At 37.2% G+C, this 16,583-nt stretch overlaps 1 long non-coding RNA gene and 1 pseudogene across 1 annotated transcript in view; one reads left to right on the forward strand and one right to left on the reverse strand.

Moving 5' to 3' along the window:
- The window catches only part of LOC114084656 (translation machinery-associated protein 16-like), a 37,201-nt pseudogene extending 23,638 nt beyond the window's left edge, over positions 1–13,563 (forward strand).
- The window catches only part of LOC114084655 (uncharacterized), a 112,911-nt gene that overhangs the window by 81,599 nt on the left and 14,729 nt on the right, over positions 1–16,583 (reverse strand). The window lies entirely within an intron of this gene.

The raw sequence follows: 16,583 nt of genomic DNA on the forward strand, positions 1-16,583 counted from the left end.
CTGTGCCAGTTATCAAATACCTTTAAATACCTCTAAGGTTTAGTTTTCTCATCTGTAAAATGAGGACATAAAGCCTGAAGCTTTACTGTAGAGATTAACTGAAACAATTCATAGAAGTTTCTTAGGCCAGTACCAAGCATATAGTAAATAAACTGTTGATGTCCCTATAAAACTTATTCAAGTAGGTTTCTTTCTCTATATGACAGATATGAATGCTATATATTTTAAACTTTAAGTATATTCATTCTTATATTTTCATATTTAGGGTAAAAGAAAAAGAAAAAAAAAGACCGACCTTAAAATTCAATTTTTAAATCCTAATTACAACAGAATATGTAATTAAGATGATTAGTTTTTAAATATACATGCAATTAGCTCAGCATGGCTTTTGCTAGACTGATGTTAAATCATATGATGATAACTATCTTTTGCTTGTTTTTCTTCCTTTGACCATATTTGTGAAAATTCATTTAGAGAAAAGAGACTTTATTTTTTGAATTTTAGCTGGGCCATACCACCTGTTCCTCCAAGCCTTCTGAGGGCCTCTGTAGATGTATCAGAGGGAAATCCAGAATAAATCACTTTGCCAAATTTCTCTTGTGTCATTCAAGAAAATACCAAATACAAGCTCAACTGGAATGTTTTATAGCAAGGACTAATGCCAGGACTGGGCACTAGAAGCTGGGATTTCAGGCCCTCTTTCTACCTAAGGATTGGATTTCTGGAAGACTCAAAATCTCTCCTTTTTACCCCAACAGGACACTCAGTCTGTGAACACCTGAGCAAATAATCTGCACATCTTTCCCATACTTTACTTTTTCTATTCTAGGGCTCTTGATGTGAAGATAATCAGGAATTTCTGGCATATCTTCATCCCCACCAGCATCTTGGTGACTAGGAATAGCAGATTTGGGGTTACATTGTGAAGCTAAATATTGTTTTCAGAAATTTTCAGTCTCTTATTGAGGAGTAGGAGAATCCTACCTACATTCTACAATTGACTAAGGCAAATCAAAGAAATAAAAAGTAGCCACTATTTCAATGTTGGCTAGTTGTGAGGGTTTTTTTGTTTGTTTGTTTTCTTTTTTAACTCCACTGGAAGAGATAGAATAGGAAAATAAAAATAAATGAAGTTTGCATGAAAAATAAAAGAGAAAGAAGAAAGGAAAACCTTCATGAATCTTGGACAATAGGGGTAAAAGGAAAAGCATTTGTATCCTGTGTGGAAGTCCCCATGAGAACTGAAGGACAGAACATTTCACCAGCACATTCCCAGGGGGCCACCCCCTCACCTTTCCCTGAACCAGAGAAAGCTAGACTCTGGGGAATAATTCACATCGTTGCCCTTCCTTATGGAGCTAGTGACTCAGAGATGTTGTTTGCAATGAAGAATTATAAAGTATGTTTTTGCTCAGTTTCTTGTATGCAGATGCAAGTGAGCCTTATATGGCACCAACAGTATTGTCAGTGACCCAACAATGTCCACTACTTCACCTGTGGCTCCCCAGTCAGAAAATAAAATAAGTCACTTTGAGTACATTTGAACTAATCACTTTGCCAAATTTCTCTGTGATATGCAATGCTCGTTAAGTATTTAAGATTTCTATCATAAAATCAAATAGTCATCTTTCCAGGTGGTTTTAAAACTCCTTTAAACTAATGTCACAAGGAAGCTTCTAATGAGTTTATGATCAAGGTTTATTATTCCTTAAGACAAAGCTGTACTGACATGATGCTCCTTCTCTTTGAATTAGTAATCTTCAAATATAGTTGGCCTCTCAATTTCCATCCTTCTTTGGAATATTTACTGCCTGACCCACAGAAAACTAGAAATAAGGGAAATCCTCCCAAGAACAGATTCCAAGAATCCAGAGAAATGTGGGGAATGGGATTTTCCAACTTCCATTCTATCCAATGGCTATGCAAGCCTCCATTTAATCAACTAATCAGGATATTTTTGCTTCAGTGGAAAGAGTTATCATCAGATCAGGCACTGGTCATGCCACAGATCACTAGCCTTGTCCAGAGTTCTTGGTCATTCTTTTAAAATTTGGGTTGCAGAGATCACAACTTTATTATCCCTTTCCAATGACAGGTACTGAATTGTGGCTTCTTCTGTGCCCTATGCTAGGGAGAACACATACCAATCACTAAGACAGGAGAGAAATCAAGCTATTCATTGAACACATTATTTCCAGTCTTAATATTATCTCATTATATATAAAGTAGCTAACAGTTTTTGAAAGGCTTATTTTCCGGGGGTGCTGTGCTATGTGTTTAACAGAACCACCACTCATTCCTATAGAAAGTATTTATTGAACAGCAACATGTGATAGACATAAGGGATTTGGGATATTTAAGAACCAATATTCCTGGCCCCAAGGTATTCTTCACACCACCCACTAATCCTATTCAGATGACTAAAGCTTTTCCTAAAAATAATATTTTACCATATCATATGTTATAGTTAGTGGTGAAATGCATTTCCTCACATCAGAATGGTAAGAACTGTAATTATTGCAATTGTTTCTCATATATATATATATATATATATATATATATATATATATATATATAAAATATATATATATACACACATGTGTAGCTATACATATATTTCTATATGTGTGTTATAGACATGTCAAAGTCATCATATAAAATCTATACAGCATATTATTTCCTAAAAATAATATTTGTGAAGTTCTGTAATATTTGTGAGGCTTCCCAGTAGATATTGCCCCATGAACACTATTCAGTACTCCTGACACCAGCCTCTGTTAGTTCACTGATCCCTGCTGTCTGGTAGAGAATGGCACTCTTCTCTAATTTTCAAGTCACATTGATTGGGTTAAAATTTATTGGAGGTACTTATTGTTCTGGTCAGTCTTTAAAATCCAAAGAGATGAAAAAATAATCTAATCCAATTAAAAGAATGTTTTCCTTCTACTATGAGAAATCAGCATTTTTTCTTTGTTCTGGTTTTCCAGGCAATTTTACAATAAATTCCAGCCATGTGCTGGTTTATGACTCTCTTTGTCCTTAATTGATTTAAATTGTCAGGTAATTTATGCTTAGAAATTTTCCTCTTTAGGCAAAGGGTTAATAAGGATCCATCCTTTCTGTCTCAATCTTAACACAATTCCTTCCATAAGTGATAAAATTAGAAGATACAGAAAAAACAGCACAATGTTATTTCTTACCAAAACTGTATCTATCCATCCATCTACTATATATAGGTAAATACATACATTTAATCCCCCCCAAATTCCTCAATTTTTAGTTTTTATCAGTTGAATCTATTCTTGTATAGATTTACTACCTAACTGGTATTTCAACTCTAATTTTTTCCCTCTGTGTTCAATGACATCACCTTCTCCCCACTCTGGGTAGAAGTACCAAAATAGGAAATGGTTTTTAAGGTGAATTTTTAAGGTAAGCTTTGCTCACTTTGTCTTTTGTGTGTTTTAGTCAACTTTTTCACTGCTGTGACCAAAGAACCTGACAAGAACAATTAGAGGAGAAGAAGTTTCCATTTGGGAGCTCACAGTTTCAGAGGTCTTAGCCCATAAATGCCCAGTTCCACTTCTCTGGTCTCAAGTGAACATCATGGTGGAAGAGTGTGATAGAGGAAAGCGGCTGGGAAAATGATGTTTTAGTCAGCTTCTTCACTGCTGTGACAAAAAGGACCCAAACATAACAATTGCAAGAAGGAAAAGTTTATTTCGAGGCTCATGGTTTCAGAGGTCTCAATCCATAGATGGCAGACTACATTCCTCAGGGCTCAAGGTGAGGCTGCACATATGGCAGAAGAGTGTGGCAGAGGGAAACAGCTCATATGACCATAAGAAAGCAGAGAGAAATCTCTACTTGCCAGATACAAATATATACCCCAAAGCTTCGCCCCTTAATGCCTTACCTCCTCCAGCCACATCCCACCTGAATTTAGTTACCACTCAGTTAATCCCATCAGGGAATTGGGCTAAGACATGAAGAAGAATAAGACTTTTGGGCTGGGGATGTAGCTTTGCCTGGCATGTGCAAAGCCCTGGGTTCAATCTCTACTACCGCAAGATTCTCCCATGTCAGTGAATACAGATGATTCTTACTATAAATCCAAGAGTTCCTGTAGTGTATGGCATCATTGTAAAAAAAAAAAAAAATGACTTCATGGGCTGTGGCTGGGACTCAGTGGTAGAGTGCCTGCCTCACACATGTGAGGCACTGGGTTTGATCCTCAGTACTACAAGAAAATAAATAAATATATATATTGAAAAAAAAATACAATTAAAAAGTTGACTTCACGAATATCAGTGTTTTCAGAACAGTTTGTTTACATTTTATGATTAATACTCACCACTTAGAAAACTGTAATATAAATAGTATTTTACTATTATCTTTTAGAGAGTGCAATTGGGAGACAGAGAACTTGAGTAATTTACTCAAAATCTCTCAGCTTAGTCAGGAGAAAGCTTAGATCTAAATCCAGGATTCTGATGACAACCCCACAGGCAACACTATCTTTACATACGTAGCTGGAAAAATGTATGTGGATGAGCTCTCTTTATTTTGTTGTTGTTTAAAAGAAGGATGACTGAAAAGGTAATGTGTTTGTTGTTAGTTATCTTTTTAAATACTAATATGACAACTAGGAAGAAAATGCAAGACCTATTCTTTGTAAGAATAAAATAATTGCACTAGGTTGTGTATTTGACTTTGATTTATGTTATTCTAACTCTGTGATATGACTGTGCTCTTTAGGACTCTTTAGTACAAGTAAAAATTTCAAACTGGAGTAAGAGTCATAAAGTATCTAAGAAAATACATATTTCACATCAGTACTAAGTTGTGATTTGCATGACAATTTCATCTAATTGTTCAAAAATAGCATTTAACATGAGAAAGCAGAACTTCAGATTTTCTTTTTTCTTCAAAAGTGTACTTGTCCCTAGTCTGCAGCAGGACTCTCCAACATTCCTTAGGCCTTAATTAAATAAGAGCAGGAGAGAGCATCGGACTTGGGTTCAGGATAAATATCCCTGGCTTGAACAGGAGATGTTGCTTTAATGACTTGGAATATGTCCAGAAAGCTCAGACTGGCTAGCAGGCAAATCTGACAGCTACTGGATCTTGCAGCAATAACATTCTAACCAATTAAAAACTGAGCTAGAAATAATGGTTTGTCACTGAGTGGTGTTTCAGAAACCAATTGGTCCAGATTAACCAGAGGATTAACTTTTCTAACTGAATTTAAAGGTCACGGGAAGCTGACTTTAATGAAAGAGAAAAGCATTCAATTAGAAGGAGGAAACTTACATGTAGAAATTAGGTTAATAGATCTTGCTATGTTATTTATAGGCAACTAATAAAATTGCTGTCTTATGTCATGACTGGAGTTCATAGCCAAGGATAAATATGTTCATTATTTAAAAAATTAAATGAGCAATAACCTGCTTCTAAGAGATTCCTCTAACAGAAAGGGCTTAGATGGTTGCCAACACCTACAACTGTATTCATGTTTAAGAACAATTCTAAGCAGGTAAATCCAGCCTAATTTTGAGTGACCCTTAACTCTGATGAAATCAATGTCAAGTTAATGATTTGACCTCTGACCTGTGGAGACAACTGAGATCAGTTCTCCAGGTGGCATTTGCATGACCAGTGGCCCATTCTTATCAGGGTGAATTTATCATTCTTAACAGTGAACTAGGTTTTGATGTGAAGAGTAACTGTGTCAGAGATATGTGAAAGATTTGCAGAGTATGACACCTCAGTGGGTTAAAGGACACTTTCTAATCTCTCTTTCTGATATATATCAACTGCTCCCATCAGGCACCATTTGATCCTAACCAAGCCAACCACAGATTTTACTGGATCTATCAACAGACACCCAGAGCACAATTTCCTGAAGACTCCAACTTGGCTGTTGGTTCCATGTTCCTTCTATCTAGGATGTTTTTTCCAAATGGTACTGAGCACTCAATGGAAGCTCTTATTTGATGGAAAACAGACTTCATGCCTATATCCATGGGTAGTTCTTCATTGATTGCAGTAGTATGACGGACTGTTCAAATGTTTTCGTATCAGGGAGAAATTACTGCTTCCAAAGTACCCCTTCCCTCATACCCTGTGTTCCCCTCCTTGCTGCCTTGGCCTCTCCCTCTTTATCTAGCAGATAAATGACTAATGTATGATTTAGAAGGAGACTTCCAGGACTCTGAACCACCAGTGTCCATTCTTTGGGGTGCATTGTTGCATAGTGTGAATAGTGCTTCAATTTACACCTGTGTCATGCCTTTTGAACTTTACTCCACACATGGATATAGTTTTCTCCTTATTGATCTAGTCCAGAGAGGTTGCCATATTGACTCCTGTTTATTGGACCCATGTCAGTAAGCCACTTGCAGCTATTAGTGATGTAGTAGGTTAACATTTTGGGCCTATATACACTAAGCCTGTGAGATACACACACACACACACACACACACGTGTGTGTGTATATATATATATATATATATATATATATATATATACACATATTCATCTTCCAAGATGAAGTTTAGAGGTTAAAGTTACCTGGCTTATTATATCATTACTGATTTTCTTCATATAAAATATATCTTGCTGACTGAATTATTTGGATTGTCAAGAAAGGGGACTGAATTAACCAGACAGTTGGCCATCTTACTTTTTTAAGGGACAACCTTATTATTAGCATTATATAGCAAGAAACACAAGCATTTGAAACATTCTTAACATCAGGAAGATTCTTTTGCATTTGTTCATTTTTCTAAGCTATTGATTTAAATTTTCTTTCCTTTAAGTCAATTTTAATCAAACCATAAGAAATAACTATGATCAAATTAATTGACTAATTTCCATATTTTAAATCCATAATTTAAAAACCCCTTATTCTTCTAGTAAAACTTCATCTCAAACTATTAAGTTATCCCCCATGTTTGCCCATGAGGCTGAGCAGTAGTCTTTGTTTCACTACTGGGACTCAACTGAGGTACAGAGGATAGGTTTTAAGAAACCAAGAAAAAAAAATGCATTCAACACACAGTGATTAAATTCCTGTTATGAACCACACACTCTTTCTGTTTGTGCCAGTTCAGCAATGAGCACACAAAGTTCTTTCTTTCCTTCTTAGATCTTAAAATCATCCTGAAGTAGTACGCTGTTTACTGTAAAAAAAAAAATCATATTTCTTAAATGTTTAAGAATCCTTTAAAAAAAGATCCTGCTAAATTATTTTTATTCATTCTTATTTTTTATTCATTCTGGTGACCACACTCTCCCATTCTATATTATATCCTGGCTGTCAATGAGTGAAACTGAAGAGAGGGGAAAAAAAATCTCAGAAAAATAGTTCTAGTTGTATCGTTTGTTTATTTATACTACAAATTATAGATGCATTCCTGGAAAGATGCTAATGAACTATTTCCTCACACATTTCTCAAAAAGAACACCATTGCTTTGGTCAGACGCTTGGGAGGATGCATCCCTCAGGCCCCCCCCCCCCCCCGCACTGTGCTGAGCCAGCCTCCTCCTGGCCCCTCTGGATGGAAAACGGCTCCCTCCATATATCTATTTGTGCAAGTTCTACCCTACAGTCATTTGTAGACCAACTTCTTTCATGTATCCTTTCTCCTCCACATAGGATATGAAGGAAAGGAAATTGAGGATGTTATGGCTTAGCTCACTCAGGAGCTATAGCAAAATATCATAGGTTGGATGACCTAGAAACAACAGAAATTGATTTCTCCCAGCTCTGGCTGGGAAGTCCAAGATCAAGGTGCTGGTACATGCTGATTGGCGAGTGCCCTCTTCCTCAGAGTCAGCACCTTCTTGCTGTGTCCTCACGTGGTGGTAGGGACTGGGCAGCTTTCTGGGGCTTCTTTTGTAAGGGATCTGCCCTCATGATTCCATCAGCTCCCCAAACCACTGCCTCCTAATGCCATCATATTGGTTGGGAGGTGGACAAACACTCAAAGTGTAGCAGTAGTCCTGTGCAGATCGACTCTTCCTTCCAAGTTCTGTTCAAGCATTGCTTACTCAAGAGCCCTTCTCAGATTCCCTGGGATGTACCTCATCTTTCTTTTCCATCTCCTGTGGTTTGTTATTTAGTATTTCCTACATAACCCATCTTCATTTTGGGTTCTTTGTGTACGTGTTCGTCTCTTTCTCTAAAGTGTGAGCTTCTAGAGGACATAAGCTGTATTTCATCTTTTTTTTTTTTAATTTCCCAGAGTAACTAGCAGAGTGAATTATACTCAGTAGTCACTTAATAAACGCTTACTTGAAGAGAAGGAAAAGGAAAAACTTCAGTTAAGCTGAACCATATTCATGTTTTCAATATACTGTAGCAGACATAAAGATTGTCAAATACATCTGTTTCAAGATTTTATAGAACATTGCTTCAACTCATAGGTGCTCTGTATATTAGAGTGCAGACGTAACTTACATAGGAGGCACCCTGTCTAAAGTATATGGAGTTTACAGAATTGCCCATGCTTTGTGGGACCCCCAAAATGAGGAAAATAAAGCCCATCAAACATTTTTTTTGAAAGCCACAGGAGAGGAATAAAATACAAAAAGGTAATCATGCAGTAGTAGCAGCAACCAGACTCCCTAAGTTGTGTCAAACTGCCTGACTAGTTAGAGAGCCCTGTTCAGGGCGGCTCCCCTGCCTGAGTCGCTAACTCTTCCTCTCTCCCTTTGCTGCCTTGGGAAGCTTGCTCTCATTAAAAGGGATGGGAAACTAGCCACATCATTATATTCACTTAAGGCAGAGTTTAGCTGGTCAGTTTTTGCCACTGTCAGTAATAGCTGCCACTTTGGGATTTTGAGCCCTTATTGGCATCGTGGTTTGGGTTGGGATTTTTATTTGTCTTACTTTGAAATTTACATGTCTTCAGAACAACTAAAATTCACAAGAACAAACTAATTAATGGATTCCATTTTTGACAGCTACAAGAAGACGGATGAGAAAGTAACATGCTTCTGGCAGCATGTTATCAATTGGGAGGCAACAGTGCATTCCCTCTATGTGGAACAGTGAGCTGGAACCGACACTGACAGATGACACGGCCCTCTGACAGTGACGCCTGTATGAGCTGACAGCTCCACTTGCAGTCAGTCAAGTCCATGCTTTGCAGTGGAATTTTAACGGGCTTGATTTGCAGAATATGCTTTGCCTACTTCTCAGCTTGTAGTAGAAGTGAATAAAAATTTCAAAGCATTCCACATTAAAAGTGAATTCTAGGATCTGTTACCCAACCTTCTTGCTCCCCCAAAGCTAATCATAATAAATAGTAAATAAAGCATAATCCTGGGAGGGGGAAACTGTAGGACATCAGGGAAGAGAAAATGTTTCCCTTAACATTAGGTTTTCTATAAAGGAAGGTAACTCCTGCGTTAGTCAAAATCCCTCAGGAAGGATGAGATACCAAATTTCCCAATGTAATTACAGTTTAAACAACAACAACAAAAAAATGCATTTTTGTAAGTGTGTGTGTGTGTGTGTGCGCGCGCGAGAGAGTGTGATCATAAAGGGATATAAAGCATGTAATCACGGTTTTTCATTACAGCATTACAGCATTAATGTTCTAAAATATTATTAAATCCACAAAAATCTTCTAAATATTAGAAAATATTTTTCTTTAAAAAAATTAGTCTTGCTCATAGCCAGGTTCTGGTCATACTTTTTATTTTACCTTTTTGCAATCCATTCTCTTTGAACAAGATGTGTGCATGAAACTGATTTCCTATGTGACTTTTGTAAAGTTACTATTCTGTATTTCAATTCCTTCACCAATAAAATGCAGCTAATCACCCTGTCACCACCAACATCCCTCACAGGCTCAGAGCAAGAAATAAGGGCACCAGGGGTTGCAAACTAGTGACTGGAAGGCCAAATTGGACTGGCAGAAGTGTTGTGAATTTTTGCATTTGAATGCCCCTAGGCTGGGCAGGCACCCTCCAGTTTATATAGCCTCTGCTCTCTGTCTAACACTGTGTCTCTTTGCACATTTATGTAACTTGCCTGGACCCTGAAGGCAATTGAGTTTGTGACTGTAGAATCATCAACCAATGTATTCTCAATAACTCCTCACAGAAGCACATAATAATTGTAGCATTGTTTTCAAAAGGAGCCCCATAAATGGGATGAATAAATACAATTTATGGCAGATAAAGGCAAATACGAATGAAATAGACAATTACAAAGAATAGCTAAAGTATAAAGTTAATATTGACATAACACAAATTCTGTTGCAAGGGTGATAAATTAGCATTGAGCCACACACACTGCAACCACCTTCAGTAGTTCTTCCCCTTCTTCCCTACCACCAGATTTTCAATAAACACATGGTAGAGACCTGAGAATAGCAATCAAATCTCAGGCAAAATGATCCACTTGGTTATCTACCCAATTAAGATACTAACTCAAATGCCATGGTTTAAATGTTTGTCTCCTACAAAGCTCATATTGAAATCTAATTTCCATTATAATAATATTAAGAGGTGGAAAGGAGCTGATTAGGCTATGAAGGCTACTGAGTAGGTTGGTGCTATTAAAGAAAGGTGAATTTTACCACAACTTGTCCTTTCTCACTCTCTCCCAGGATGTTGCAGCAAGAAAGTCCTTGCTGGACACTGATACCTGGATGTTGGACTCCAGAAGTGTAAGCCAATACATTTCTGTTCATCATAGATTACCCAGTTCTAGATATTTTGGTATAGCAGCACAAAATGAACTAAGACAAGATGTATCTGCTTTGTGTTACTACAATGACATGCCTGAGGCAGCTAACTTTGTAAAGAGAAAGTGCTTATATATCTCATTGGGAGGTTCAGGACATGTTGCCTGAATGGACTTAGTTCTAGTGAAGACTTCACAATGAAAAGCATATGGCAACAATGGAAATGCATATGGAAGCCAATGGTCACATCCTGAGTCAGAAAGAAGAGAGGAGTGGGTAGGAAAACTCAGGGCTTTATAACAACCCTCCCATAAGAACTGTCAAGGAGTCCCTTAAGAACTGTGTTCCAGGGGCACACCCTCAATGAATTGAGTACCTCCCACTGGGACCCACTCTTGGAAGCCTTATCAGCTCCCAATACTGATACTCTGTGGACCAAGCCTTCAAACACGGTGGATACTTGGGGACACTTAAACCACTCCCAAGCCATTGCAGACATCAGCCTTCATGTATGCATAAATGTAAATGATTGAAGAAAGTGAGAGGGAAGGCAGATGTACAGATGAGTTTTTGAAATGTCTTGAAGAAGGAATGATTCATTGATGGTGGAAGAAAAGAAGTCATTTTAAGCATAGAGAATAGTTTATGCAAGGGTTCAGAGATGAGAAAGACTTACGTTATCACTGCTAGAATGGAGCCTAGAAATTTCATAATGAGGAAGAGATAAGGCTGAGTTCCCTGGATTACCCACATATACAAAGTATTACAGCATGCCAATTTGTAAGGAAACACATTTCACAGACTGCATACAAAAGCCAAGTAAAATATAATGACCTTCCATTTGTTTTATGGTAATTGGACATTTATTTCATAAAAGTAAGTGCTGCTATTTTACCATGACCCATGATAAAAAAGAAAACTTCTCAGTTTACATTTCACCCATCATAACCTTGAATATTAAAATAAACTTACATGCTCCATTAACTAGAAAATAATTCCCTTCCATGCTCTGAATTTGCCTAGGGTGTGGTTCACAGTGAGGACAAGTTCAGTTGATATGCTTGAAGAATTCTAATTAAGAAACAAGGTAATTTCAAAGGTACGGCATTTAATGTATTACTAGCATCTTTTTAGTGTAATGATTTTATTCTATCTTTTAATTTCTTAAAACTCCATATATTATTTGAAGTTTAACTTTGTGACTTCTAAATCAGTTAAATCTTTTTTGGCCAACCTCTTATTCCCTAGATGAAAATTATCATAAATTGATAAAGGATATTTAATTAGTGTCTAGACACTAATGTTTATGTTCCAATGGGTATTTGTTGGATATCTATGTGCTAGGTTCCTTGGTGGAAGTCAAAACAATTATTGGACACAATCTTTTCCCACTGAAGCAGTTGATAATATAAAATAGGTGATTTTAGAAAATGAATTTCTTTAGCTAATTAATGCTTATTACCAGTTTTATTTCTTGAGTCTCAGAATAATCAGTTTTCATTTGCAAAGACTTTGGTCAATTTTATGGAAGGAAAACACATAATGGTTATAACCCATAAGGGTTTTAGGTAAGATGGACAAATTGCAAAAAATTATAAGAAAATTTCTAACTATAGATGAAAAAAATGAGGGAACAAAATTCAAATAGATAATGTTAGGGAGCAAGGGAATATACAAATCAGATGGCATTTTTACAAGTTTAAGGCAGCCAGAACTCTTGTCAGATCTCTCACGACCATTGCGTTCACTTAATAGAACTGAAAGCCTGTTTGTAGGAGAGCCACAGTGTGAACATTGTATGGGACTGAGAATGTTGAGTCAATCAGTAAATAGACAGTGAGCTGGGTTACCCTACTAACTAAACTAGACTCCTGCCTTGCTTTTTTTTTTGGTACTAGGGATTGAACTCAAGAGCACTCGACCACTGAGCCACACCCCCAGCCCTATTTTATATTTTATTTAGAAACAGGGTCTTACTGAATTGCTTGGCAGCTCGCTTTTGCTAAGGCTGGCTTTGAACTCTTGATCTTCCTGCCTCAGCCTCCTGAGGTGCTGCAATTGTAGGCATGTGCCACTGTGCCCAGCTTGCCCTGCTTTTTTTTTTTTTTAAATAGGATAGCAAATAGTCTGTTAGGACATCACCCTGAGCAGAAGGGATTCAAGACAGAATTACAATATCAGAAACCAGAAGAGATAGTTCCTGAATGGAATGAGCTCCATGATCAAACACTCGTCTTAAAATTAATTAACAACTCTTTTTGATTATTTCTGTAAACCCAAATCAAGTGATCTGAATTATGAATTTCCAAAGAAATTATTGTGTGAAATTATGTTGGCCAGCACATTCTTCTTCATAAGTTAGGATAAAACTGAAAAATGGGACAAGAACTCTTATCTGATGTTAAATGACAGTTCTTTAATAAGAATTTCTTCATAACATATAGTAAGAAGTAATTAACTACAGATACTCATTGGTTTTAAAAACCTATAACCTCATTTATTCTTTTTTCTTTTCTTTTGTAAACATAATTTTAGACTCAGTTGCCTCAGTGTTTTGTCTTCCCATTTTGTACTCCACAGAAAGGATCTTATAGGAACTAGGAACACCAAGACAACATTGACGCAATGTACCCACCATCTCTTTGCTGACATGGTCCCTTTCTGTTTGCTCAGGCTGCAGATTTCCTCCCTTCCCCCATTTTTTCAGTATTCATTTAATAAGAATGTACTGGCTCTGTGCTGCAAGGAGCTCAATGCCACAGAAGCAGTGGACAGCATTGGTGTGGTCTCTGGCCACTGGAGCTTACAGCCAATAGAGGCAACTGCACAGTTATACAGTGAAAAATGGGACCTACCATAATGGGAACACTTAGGAAGGGAACCCAGCTCAAAGGTCTGGAAGACTTCCAGGAGGATATGGCACTTAAGCAGACATGAAAGGGATGAAAAGGAATTGGGCAGTGAGAAGTGGAATGTGTTCTGGCAGATGGTGCCGTATATGCCAAGGCCCACAGGTAAATGAATAAGGAGGGAGCGGTGGCGATAAGACAGATGCAGGAAAGATAGGTGGAGGCTGGAGCATATGGGACCTTAGAGACCATGCTAAGTTAAAAGCAACGAAGGAATCACTCCAGAAATTTCTATTTTAAGCCTTATATGTTATGTATTTTCCCCTTGTTGACATAGACAAGGAAGGGAAAGAAAAACATAATTCCTCTCATGGCAAATCCCATATTGTTCTCTTCACATAGTTACGTGCTTTCTCTCTCACATGTTTTTGTGTTTTTGTTCATGTGTGTTCTAGCTGAAAAGAATTTTCCATCTCCCCCAAACTCTCTCACCCAAAATGGTCTTTCAAATACCTTCCAAAGACCTGTCTGTCTTGTTTAGCCTTACAGTCCTTCTTTCAAAAGGGTGTCTTCACTATTTTACATATAGGGAGGGTCGGGAGCAGATATCCTACTATTGCCAGAAGTTGGAGGATATAACAGTGGGCAAAACATACACTGCTTGCTTAATGGGAATTTCCGTATTTACTACAGTTTCCTTTAAAAAAAATGCACTAAATCAGTAAATAATAGGTATTTTCCCCAGTGTTTTGGGAGTAAAAGTTAGGAATCACAAAACAACTTTTTTTTTCCCCTGTAAAGAACACTTCAGAAAATACTGATCTGAATTGAAATGAATTATTGGCTCATGTTTCAGCCCTGTTGACATGATGATAAATAAATATTTAGGCAAGTTATAAACTGATGTGTGAAGGCCACAGCAGCATCTTAACTTCCCCATCTCCTCTCCCTGCTCCACTCAGAAATGTTTTTGCGAACACGTTTCAAACTGCTGTAGTGTACTGTCACACCAAAGGCAGGTTTCCAGGAAATAGGAATGTGGCAGCAGCGTCTCTGCCACCACAGAGATGAATGTCGTCTGGTTATTTATATCTGATATCATGTGATTCTATGGCATGCCTGAAGGTGCTGGAGAGAAGGGAAAAGTTGGGCCCTTTCACCAAGGAAAACTCCTGAGAGGGGATCAAAACACATGACTACACACAAAAGAGACATGAAGGTGGAGAAAACATATATGCCATTTTTCACAGGACGTGTTGAAGAGCCATATTAATTAAAACTCTATGACTAAATTTATGTCCCACAGTTATATGTATTACAGGCTGATATCATGGGAGGTTGACCCTATGATTATGATAATTAGCAGTGAGTATTTAGTAGATGACACACAGAGATACAAAAGAACTAAATGCAATGAGGATAGAGTATTGCTTTATTTTAACTCCATTATCTGATAGGGAGGATCTGTTAACACCTGGGTTGGAGGAACTGACCCCCTTGGAAAATGCTTAGGGTAAGGTACTCTGTGCTATGGTTTCTGTCATGCCATTTCGGGACTTTCTCACATTGGCCAAAACTTGAGAGAGTTGAAAAGGATTTTTCTGGAATGAGGCTGCAGACATTGTAATATGACTATTCTTTCACTTAGGAGCTCTTGGAATTGCATTTCTATCTACTGGAGGCTCATCTGATCAATAAAAAATCTGGGAAAATTTTTATAGAGTTGAAAGTGCATTTGGGGCAATGTTCTAATACCTGTCTATCAGAGTCCCTGGGGATGTGAGTTGGGATTTAAAGCCATGCATTCTTGGCCCAGTACCAGACCTACTTACTGATTCAGAATCCTCCAAGTACCATCCTCCTAATTTTTTAAGTTTCCTGGGCTAAGCCTTATGTGATCCATATTTGGAATGTGCTTGGGAAAGACAAAATGGCAAACCCAGACTGACTATGTTATTTAACTTAAAACAGTTCACCTACTGAGTTTTGGTTCAGCAATGAGAATTTAAATATCTAAAGTACTATTCAGGAGCCATCAATAAACATGATTGAAAATTATTTTTTAATGTAGTTTAATAAATACATGTATTAGGGAACTGGGAATATAAGTAAGTGGTAGAACACTTGCCTAGCAAGCATGAGGCCATGGGTTCAATCCCTAGCACCATAAAAAGAAAATTAAATTAATTAACTGTATTAATCCTTTCACAAGTGTTTTTCTATTAACGGATATAATAACCCTAGGAAGTTGATACAATTTTTATGCCATTTTACAGATGGAGACACTGAGGTTTCAGCATCTTAAATATCTTGACTGGGCCATGTCAGGATTTCAGTCCATGTCAGTACAACTGAAGAACCTAAGCTCCTGCCCTCTCTGCTTACTGAATTTCTCTGTGCATTTAATGAATAAAAATGAACCTTAGAAGAAAACACCTTTTAACACTGTCCAGTGAAATTGTTTAAACAATTGTTAGCTTTCTGGGTAAATGCTTTAAGTGGGACACTTGCCTAAAGATTTTTAAAGTCAAATTAGTGAGTAAGCAAGCAATGTGTAAGCTCTGTTCAAAAGTAAGAATCCAAATTTATATGTATTACTGAATTAAATATTTATGAGTAAACAATTATTGGTTTATGTAGGTAGATGTGAATATAGCCAAATATAGATGTCTATTTTTTTCTCAATCAAACTTTTCCTAGAATTTCTATTTTGGTTTATTTACATCAATGCTATGGTGTTTATGCACTTCAAGATTGGCAGATTTTAAGGTATCTTCTAAATTTGTATGTGTCCAATACAAGCAAATAACATTTGTAAAACTTAAAGAATTGATCTCATGGTAGAAGAGAGAAGAATAGTAGTCACTAGAGACTGGAAAGATAGTGGGGAGGGGGACAGAGAGAGGATAGATAAGGGACACTAAACTATAGTTAGATAGGAGGGATTAGTTCTGGTGTTCTATAGCACAGTGGAGTATCCCTAGTATACAAAAATCCGAGACATATTTCAAAATAACTAGAAGAGTCCATA

Source organism: Marmota flaviventris, chromosome 6 (genome assembly GCF_047511675.1).
Source record: "Marmota flaviventris isolate mMarFla1 chromosome 6, mMarFla1.hap1, whole genome shotgun sequence".
In the NCBI taxonomy this organism is placed as follows: domain Eukaryota; kingdom Metazoa; phylum Chordata; class Mammalia; order Rodentia; family Sciuridae; genus Marmota; species Marmota flaviventris.